Raw genomic sequence first — 11,333 nt, forward strand, 5'->3', positions numbered from 1 at the left:
AAAATGGGAAATCTCGTCCAAGCCATTACTTCTCTAGCAGCACCTGCTCTTCAAAGGCCGCACCTTTGGCATCACCAAAATCATCGCATTGTCTTCAAACAGGAGCATCAGTGTGCTCCTCCGTGGGGGCACCAGAAGATGGAGAGGGGGAATGGGGAACACACCCGACACACAAACAACTGCCCCTATATAGCTCAGGGTATTCACAGCACCTCTGTCCTCTTGAAAGCTCCTTCAAAAAAGACGATTCACACTAGCAGGACTTTGCCCAATGCACACACAACCTGCACAGTTGTCAGACAACAATCACACCGATCTTGCCCGCTTCCAGCCCTTCGACAACTCAACACCTCTCTCTCTTTCTCTCTCATACACGCAAGGGGCCCGAGGGGCTCACACGCTCACACACACCGGCACCACACACCTTGGAGACGAGCAACAAAGAAAGGGGGAAAGGGGGGAAAGACGACGCTAAAATCAACTGCAATGGGGGGCTTCTCTTCTTTATTCACACCAAAAATAGGTACAACACCGTTGCCGCAACCAACGCACACCGAAAAAAGCACAAAGGGCGAGCCCCGCTCAAGCCCGGCTTCAGGGACTCCATGGCTTGTACTCCTCGCGAGCTCCTTGTGGCTCCCAACGAACGAGCAACCCAAGATCCAAAAAACCCCGTCGAGGAAGTTCTCCCTCCCTTCTTTCTTTGTTTCCCCTTTTCAAAAGCAAAGGAAAAACTTCTTTTTTTTTGGCAACTGAGCCCGGCGCTACTGCCTTTTGTCTTTTCTTTGTGAGTTTTGCTTAACTTATGAGGTTAGCCTTCTTTTTTCTTTTCCCATTCCTGCCACCTTTCCCTTTGCATTTACAACCCACAACCAAAGGGTTTTTAAGCCCTCATTTCCCACACAATCCCTGCTCCGCTCCCCCAGGGCGCTAAATATCCACCACACCAATGCACTCGAACCCCGTCCTACTCGCTCAAAGCCATACAAAAATTTTCCTGCACTCCAAATTTCTCGAGCTCGCCAATTGAAACCGCTAAAGGACCGAAAAAATGCTTGTGACTGCCTTACATTCTCCTTGGCATGTCCACTTGCCCATGATTTCGATTTCCAAGCCGTCGATCTCAACTAACCCCACTCAATGCATGCAACCTTGCCAAACCTGGTCGAGGCAAGGAAAACACCCGGCGGCACGTCTTTTAATGCGGACAACCTTGCACACACTCGGCCCCCGGAAAACTTTCAACTGTCCGTAACTTTCTCGTTTGAGCTCCGAATGGCGAACCGACTAGACCGGCATGCTCCAGAACTTGAGCTTTACATGTGTATCCACTTATCCCAGTTTTGGCCACCTGTTTGTACCTGCTCTGCCCATCGGGTCCTGCAAAGCCTTCCATCTTCGGACTGGCATATCTTTCACACCGAAGCCCCGTTTGACGAGCTGTCTGGACAAGCTTCTAGAGCATCTTGAATACCACATGTGGGGAAACATTTCCCGCATTTGAACACCTTGACTTTCTGTCATCATTATCTCACTTTGGAGGCCCCTCCGGCCTAAAAACCCACTTTAAGCATACATTTCCGTTGCCACTCTCCTGCCTAGGGTTTTCATACCTGCTTTAGCTCTTTGCCATGCGCATGGTAGCACGCTTTGCACTGCATAGCACACTTCCCAATGTAGACCAACTTTGGTTGCACCAACGGTACCAAAGCCCGAAACTTGCTTTTTATTAAATTTTGTATTTTCAAATATCCAAAAAATGCCGAAATGCCAAAAATAGGCCGAAAACTCCAAAAATCACGAAATAATCCCAAAATTTGCTAGAGAAGTCCAAAAAATTCCCGAAAAGTTATAGGAATCTTAGGAAATTATCATCATTTACAACAGAGCATTTCCAACATGCAAAAACACACCGAAAATAGCAAATTTTTATCGAAAACGCGATTTACGACACAAAATCAACCCGGCCCTCGGAAATAGCAAAACGCTCAAAACTCGACCACGAAGGGCACAAATGCGAACAAAATGATGCCTAAATACGCATACACAAAATAGCTCGTAAAGATCGCAAAATCAATATTTTTATGGAATTATCCAAAAATTAATGCAAAAATTAACAAAAAATTACCAAAAATTATCCAATTTTTTTTTACAAATTCTCCACACATTGGGAAATGGTGCAACCAAATAAAATTACACAAATCACATCAATTCAATTGCCAACAATTCTATCGAATAAAATCAAGACTATGCAATTAAACCGGTAAAATTATCGACAAGAATAGGTCAAAAATTGATGCAATTAGAGTGTGTAAATCCCTGTTTTGAGCACAAAAACACAGCATTTCATAATTACACACATCATTTATGCAATCAAAACATTGAATTAACTATGAAAATTTAAACATTTTTTAGGCACACACATACTAAAAAATTGGCAGTTTTTACCAATCTTTAGGTGTGCACACAAAAGGGTTAAATTTGTCGAATTTGCAATGTGACTTCACAAATCAATAGTTAGGCATGAGCGCAATACCAATCAATCATCACAATTCAAAAATCACAATGCACACATTGATTTCTAAGTGCTCAAACATAGGCAAAATAGTGCACACACACCTAAAATTAACATATACACACTCAATTAGAATGCACACACACTTGATTTTAGTGCACACAAACTTGAAATTGACCATTAAAGCATGCAATTAACTCAATTAGGCATCCAATTAGCAGTCCACTATCACCAATTAGCAATTGAACTTATCAAATTCATGCGCCACCAATTCTTAAAAAGTTTGGCATTACGACGGCGTGAAAATGAAAAATCGCAAAACTCTTCCATCCATAACATCAACATTGCATTACATCACATAGCATAGCATTACATTGCATCAACATTACATTGCATCATGGTGGGATTTCTACACAATTCTACATATTTCTAAATTCTAGGGAGGTTGTGAGAATACCACCTTAATTACCTTTCATGAAGATCAATTGAATGGTCGAATGTTCCAATCCTTCATAGCAAATTAGTAAGTTAGCAACAATTAGTCAAATTAGCAATGGATTAGTGTCAAATTAGAGTGTGTAAACACACAATTGGCAAGATATGGTCACACATTAGGGAATTATGAACACAATGCTTCATGCACACACATTCAAAATCCACAAAAACATAAACACACAAGTGAAATTAGTAGTTAAATTAATGAGGGAACGCATTCGTTTATGCCAAAATTACACTAGTGTAGGCCATCGTCCCGGCAACGGCGCCAAATGTTAGGGGTACCATCGATGCAATAGCTCCAATGACCAACAAAATTGTCAATACGGAGGGATGAGCTACCCGGCTAGGGCATGGAAACACTCACACGGTTAGTGAGCTAATCATGGCAACACAAATGGTTAACTCTACGAAGCGAGATTCTTGGCCTATGGAGGAGCTAAGCTACAATGAAGGGCAATCTCCATATCCACTTCTCTTCACCTTTAATCAACCCAATCACACACACTACGATTGCAAGACGCACACAACACTAATCCTATCATGCAACACACTACTCGCAAACACACACACATAGATCTATCGAGCACCACACTCCAATCAAACCTACATGCACACACAAGCAAAAGACGTCAATCACACAAGATTAGAGAGGGATTAACCACTAATTAGTTAAGATCTAGTTAATCGAAGCATCATAGGCAATCATAAGAAGTAAGAGAGAGGCATAGTGAGAGAGAATGAATCATTGATTAGTGTTAATCAAGTCTCATGAGCAAGGAGAAGCTCAAGGACTCCATAGCCATACACCTCAAGAGCTCTCACCAAAGAGTGATCTCAACAAATGACTTGAGAACCCTAATTTCTTTTACACGCTGCCTTATATACCTAGGTTAAAAATATGCCATGTCCGGCTGCCCAAGGCCTTTAGGGCTCACCACTTACTGAATCTGAAACCTAGGCACAGTAAGTGACCTATTCTTTACAACTTGGAACTCCCATTGAGCCCGTAACACATTAAAATATTACAATGGCTTGAAATAATTCAAAATTTTACAATACGTGACTATTTTCAGAAAGCGTGGAAAATGTGTAGCTCCAATCTTTACTGCTTCTTCACTTTGATCTTCGATGTGCATTCGTACGTCTTCGGTCTTTAGCAGCTTCTGTTAACTGACGTTCACTTAGTTAACACATGCCATTGAAGCTTGGCTCTTGGTTGGATTTGCATTCCATAGCCAAGAGTTGTTGGTGTAGGCCTCTACTTCTCAAAGCTTGGAGAAGGAGATGGAGTTCTTCTTGCACACATGAGTTGTGTGTGTGTAGCGATGTGTTGGAGTAAAATGCAGCCTTCCCTCTTATCTTAGTCGACCGCTCTTGCTATTTTCTCATGCTGGCATCCCTGTAAAGCTTAGCCAATCACAAATTAGCAGCATAGTTAATAGCCTTGAGACATGTGTCCCCCTTTCCCCTTTTGTGAGAGCGTTAGGTAATTAAATAAATCTATTAAACTCTCATTGGTCCTCTTAGTCTTTTGGCCAATAAGAATCAGGCAATCCATTGGGCTGTTGGATGCTCATTGGACCCCTTGGTAGACTGTCCAATAGTCTTCTAGGGAGCTTATTTTATACTGGTTCTTTTATCAAGCATTTTAAAATTGATTATACTAAATTTACTCTAGCCTAATTCTCAGTGGTCCACCTCTACGGCCATCCAATAGGATTTGAGGGGAGGTTGGGGACAACTGGCCTAGGAGCTTGACATGTGTCCAGTATTCCCTTTCTATAAAGGGGAAGCCTTGGAGTGTGTGTGTGTGTGTGTGTTTCTCTCTCATCCCCTACTCTCATGGCTTGACCCCTCCTTGATAGGGATGTGGGAAGACTTTTTAGTCTGTCCTTGACCATCCAATTTTACCCTACATTGGCCTTTGGACAATTGTAATAAAATTAGGAACCTTAGCCTATGGAAGTATTAATGGAGCTGAACCTTAGGTCTTTTAAGCCCCATTGAAGCACATTGCTCTTTTGCAGATTGTCCCACTTTGGATCCCTATTTTTCCTCCTTTGGATCCGTTGTCGTGCTGTGACACGTGCATAGTGGGAACGCATGCTACAAGATCTATCTTGTATTTTTTAAGATACATAATTATATTTCCTATAGTGTACATATGCATATTTAAGTATAATAATAAGCCTTCTATCTCATCCTATTATTTTTCTCAAGGGTAACATATCCTTACTTTACCATCAGAAAATACTATGGGAAAAGCATCAATAGCTCCGCCTCTTTAACTTGGGACAAAAAGCATTGATTCTTTATTTCTACTATTTCATTATCATCTCACACCCTAGCTAGATCCTATATCTAGGGTAAACTCCAATATATATATATTCTATGTATTTTTTATACTTTTCTTATATTTCTTTTTAAATAGCTACAAGGAGAGAATCAAATCCTACTAGGACACTAGGTGGCATGATTTCAAAGATACACTTATTTAATGCATTATTGCAAGCATGATTACAAAACTTTGTCAAGGAGCAATGTCATGCTTTCATATGGCATGAGGTGTCCTTTGGAATTAAATGAAAGTCTAGGCTAAGGAGACCACATGAAGACTTTTGCTGCCATAAATGGACCCTATTTTGATGAATTTTTTACACAAGGTTCCAATCTGAATTGGAAAACGATTTTAAAATGAAAATCGTAGCTAATGAGCTGAAGTTTCTGCCCATATTTTTACTTTTTTATTTGAAGCCACGGTTGAGGAGTTATGATCAGAATACTGGACCCCAGTCTGCCAACATCATGCACGGACAGCTCATTTCCAACTTTTCCAGTTTCTATTCACACTGGCTCCTCTCTTCTTATGTAAACCTTTGGGGGCTCCCTTCACCTATAAACGGGGACCTCTTATTCCTTGAAAAGGAACTCAAGCATTCAATCCATTGATGAGAGGAATTCTTGAGGGAGTGAGTAGTAATGCTTAATTGTACTTAGCCCCATTAACATAAGCCCAAGCCTACACTTTCTCCTAGAGGAAGACTAGCCATTCTTGTACGCTATCCTTGGAAGATCAACTCTAATCAAAGAAGATGTTGTACTTGGCGTATCAATCAACATTGAATTCTCCCCTCTTCTTCTCTCTCCCATCAATAATGGTGCCGAAGGGTTTCAAGTAAGATGTGTTCTACATTGATGTTTTCTTGATTTCTTGTTGTTTTCATTTTCATCTCTAATCCAACATATATATATGTATCTAATCTCATCTCCTTAACCAAACCTATCTGTCTCATTCTTAGTAATTCATCCTCTCTAGGTTCTCTTTGCTACAGGTACATCTCTCCTCGCAGTATCCTTATTGCCTACGTTCAAGAATAGGGCTTGGGAGGGAAACTTCTCATCTCTTCGCTTCTCTCATATCTACATTTCTCACATACTATCCTAGATGAATAACCCACATGATGATCATTTCTATCGCTTTCACTCTGTACGATCTATTAGAATTAACGTATGGATTAGCCGAAAAATACACTTTCAACAACGTATAGTGTTTCTCTTTGGCCCAGAAAGGGTTAATGAAATACTTCTATCACCGGATCCCATCATACTACCTCTCATAGACTATAACTTTTCTTTTGACGTAAGCGTAGTTATCTTGCTATGAACCAAGAGGATTTGTACACACAATCAATCCCAATCACTAGACAAAATATATATATTATGGTAAGCACAAAACTACAATTCCAAAGAACAATTCGTAGCCTATTTGGTCAGTCAAGATTGGATGCCATTAAATCATCTATTAACCCTTTCATATTACCCATGATACAATATGACCATAGCCTTGATGTTTTCATCTTCGTATTGTTTTGACATTCTCTTTTGCGTTCTTTCTTTGTGTGTGTGAATGCAAGAGAGAAAGAGTGAGTCTTCTTTGATTGCACTTCTTTCCAAACCCTAGTCTTCATGGCATCTATGGTTTAACTCCTTCATATAGTTTTTGTTGAGTTCTCTCACAAACTCTCACAGCCATAAGCCCGGTGCTGTCTTGGCAAGACCGCAAATTTCTCGACATATTTTTGGTGAACCCGACGCGAATCTGCTAGGGTGAGAGTTTGTGGGTAACCATGGGTGATCATGTTGAGCAACAAAGTATGCATTTTGACCCAACAACAATGCAAATGTTTCAAGCATTTGCAATGTTCATGCAACAACAACATGCCACTGAAAGAAGGGAGATTTCAGCAACGAAGGCCATACAAGCGGTCGTCAACAGAATGGATCAATTCAATGGAAAAGATGTAGCCAAGTACTTACGCGAGTATGTGAAGGAGATGGAGATGCATCGCATGTCAGAAGGTGAGATGATTCAAAGCTTTGAGCTAGTTGTTGCTCCATAAATTAGGGAGCATGTTAGGGCAATTAAAGATGGGCATGGGAGAAATTGGGAAGAACTCAAAGTAGCTTTAAAGGAGGAATATTTCATGGAGGACTTTGAGAGAGTGACCAAAAGGACATTCTTAGAATGGGTAGTCAAGCCAAAGCAAGGACTATCAATAACAGAACTACTTAGGGAAATTGAGCGGCGCTATGCACAACTCACAAGGACTGAAAGGGCCAAACTAGATACAGAGAAGACAGATCTTTTCTTACATGCTGCAGGTAAAGAGTTTCAAGAAAATTTGGAGCTTCTTCTTGAAGATAAAGATGTTGAGCAAGGACTAAAGACCGACTGGAATGAGGTTGAAGGTGCTGTCTCAACGCTTGCCAAACGACAAAGAAGAAGGGACAAGATGGTACTAAACACTACAAGTCCTTCCACCTCAACTCCTGACAAAATGGTAAAGCCTACTTTTATCGCTCCTAAGTTTGATGAGTCCATGCTAGATGAGCTTGTGAAGGGAATGCGTGACTTGAAGGTGAAGCTTGCAAAGCTTGAAGAAAAAGGCCAACCATCAGGGCCACTTCCTAGGCAAAGACAACAGCCCAAAGAAGGGTTTGTTAGTAGATGTATTTGGTGTGATAGTACAGACCATGTAAGAAGGGATTGTGATGATTTTAGTGATGCTTTGTCAAAAGATGTTGTCTTTTTTAAGGATGGTAAAATCCACTTAAGAGAGACAGGTCTACCCTTGAGAACTAACTTTGGGAAGGGGGGAATGCAAACCTTAGTTGAAGATATGGCAACCAAGCATGCCACCTCTTTAGTTGAGGCAGCTACTTATGGAGTAAAAATTGAACATTTTTGTGATGAAGAGGTGAGTGACCATCATGGTCAAATTTGGCCAAATGTCATGCAATTAGCTAAAAAGGGAAAGCTTACAAAAGAGATTCTACATGAAGCAGGTGATTGCATACGTTTAGAGCAGGTGATTTCCCGGTGTCGCTATGAGCGTCGCAAATTTACAAAGAAATTTGCGACGCTCATAGCGACGCCGACTGGGCTAAAAAAATAACAGAGAGCGCCCAAAAACTCAGATCTCAGATCTGAGTTTTTCGGCGCCCTCAAGCAAGGAGCAGGAAACACTCTCTCTCTCTCTCTCTCTCTCTCTCTCTTTCTTCCACACACACACACACACACACACACACACACACACACACACACACACACACACACACACACACACACACACACACACACACACACACGAGGAGAGGAAGGAGAGCCAGGTATGCTCCTTCCCTCTCCTCACTCTCATGTTCCCTTCCCCTCTTTCTCTCTCCCTCTCTCTCTCTCTCTCACACACACATACACACACACACATAGTGTTTTTGAGAGAGAGAGAGAGAGAGAGAGAGAGAGAGAGAGAGAGAGAGAGAGAGAGAGTACAAACATAAACAAAAACGCACACACACATACATAAACAAAGAATTCACACACACATTGAGAGAGGAAAAGAGAGAGAGAGCATGCATAAACAAAAAACGCACACATTGAGAGAGGAAAAGAGAGAGAGAACATGCATAAACAAAAAACGCACACATTGAGAGAGGAAAAGAGAGAGAAAACATGCATAAACAAAAAAACACACACACATTGAGAGAGAAAGAGAGAGAAACTAATTTAACGTCGTAGGAAACTAATTAAAATTAAAAGACCTAAAGATCTAGCCGACGAGGAGTTGAACTCAAGACCTATTATTCAAGAGGGAAATGGCATAACCAATCTATCATACTTGGCATGGGTGATAGAAAGGTTATACCATTTATCTCTTTTTATTGGCACACACATCCACACACGCGCACACACACAAGAAGAAGAGAGTTATAACATCGTAGGAAACTATCCTAAAAGACGTTAAAGATTAGGTTAGATGTAGACTTACGTTAAATTAGATTTAGGTTTATTTAAGTTAAATTAGATTAGATTTAGGTTTATTTTTAATTAGATTTATGTTTATTTACGCTAGATTTAGATTTACGTTATATTAGATTAGATTTAGGTCTCCATAGACTGCGATGCCTGCATGAAGCGGGTGAAGAAAGCCCTCAATGGAATATAGGGTATTGTTGCCTTCACTCATGGTGGGCTCCGTCGATCCAAAAGTACTGGTGAAATGTCTTCAGAAGATAGCGAAGAAGGTGGATCTTCAGGGCGGCAAGAGTCACTACATCCCCGACACAATGACCATCTAGACAACCTCTAGTCATTCAACAGCAACTTCAAAGTTAGTAACAAGAGCAAGAACGGTCTAAAGGGCCAATTGCTGTCGTCAGATGTGGATGGAGATGAGGCAGCGTCACCGCCGGAAGTTAACTCTCACATCTTTAGTGATGAGAATGCCAACTCTTGCCGAGTTATGTGAAAAATTATGTGTTAAATCAGTTTTAAGGTTCTTATAATCCCTGTTAGTTTAGTTCTTTTTTTTTAATATAACATAATTTACGTTAGATTTAGATTTATGTTATATTAGATTAAACTTAGGTTTATTTAGGTTTATTTAGGTTCACACACACACACACACACACACACACACACACACACACACACACACACACACACACACACACACACACACACACACACACAAGAAGAAGAGAGTTTTAACGTCGTAGGAAACTATCCCAAAAGACGTTAAAGATTAGGTTAGATGTAGACTTACGTTAAATTAGATTTAGGTTTATTTTTAGTTAGATTTACCTTTATTTAGATTTATGCTTATTTACGTTAGATCGAGTCCACGCAAGAATTACTTACGGTTTAGGGTTTAGAGTTAGACGAACAGTGAAAAGATCTACTGTGAAAAGATGTTAAGATGCTGTGAAGTGCTACAGCTAGAGAAGAGGCAAAGGGGTTTTGTCCACTACATGCAGTATCATGTAGACGTGGGTCTGTAGATTTCTTGTACCCACAAATATAGGTATTGACCAATAAAGACGAGATTATAACCCGGTGGTTCTGATCTCCGTGCACCTCTAGACCGAGGTGTGCGGGGATTGGACATGACTAGAGAATGTGAGGTAAACAGAGAGAGAGAGAGAGAGAGAGAGAGAGAGAGAGAGAGAGAGAGAGAGAGAGAGAGAGAGAGAGAGAGAGAGAGAGAGAGAGAGAGAGATAAGACGAAGAATGCCAATAGAATATTAAATTTGTTGTCCAGGTTATAAGATTTTTATCCTCATTATGAGTAGTGACGAGGATGTGGGACCGTCCAACCGAAACACCTATCTCTCAACGAGGGTCTTATGTCCTTGTAATCAATGCAAGCATGCTGTGCGACGGACAAGACATGTTTCTTTGCAGCACGTTCGTGAATTTGGCGACTTCGATCCATCTATTATAGATCGAGTTGTTGCGAATTATAACTCGTCGGACTCTGACGCTTGCCAACAAGCAGCAATCTTGCAACCCAATAGATGTGTTCGCAGGCGCTTTGGTCAAGCAGTATATGTGAGGCCACAAGATGTAGCCTCTGACAGCTCGGGGGATGATCATGCAGAGCACATTCCCAACGAGGCAATGTTTGAGCCCGAGATTGATGAAATGATCGAGACGATCATGGATTGAGAAAGGCTTATCTATGATGATATGAAACGTGAAGCCGATACGCCATTGTATAATGGAGCACGTATGTCTAGATTGAAAGCACTCCTGGTTCTTCTCAACATGCAGGCAAAGTTTGGATGGAGTGACACTAGCGTCACAACGCTTTTCAGGTGATCTATTACAATTAGTTTACTTTAATAAAACTCTAAATGTATAATGATCTGATAGATTTTTACACGACTGTATCGTATTTTTATGTTGTGTAGATTGCTTAAAGAGCACATACTACCAGCTGATGCCAAATTCCCGAGATGAAGCAAGAAAGATTCTGCGAAA

This window comes from Adiantum capillus-veneris, chromosome 14 (assembly GCF_014529385.1).
Source record: "Adiantum capillus-veneris isolate H3 chromosome 14, ASM1452938v2, whole genome shotgun sequence".
Taxonomy (NCBI): domain Eukaryota; kingdom Viridiplantae; phylum Streptophyta; class Polypodiopsida; order Polypodiales; family Pteridaceae; genus Adiantum; species Adiantum capillus-veneris.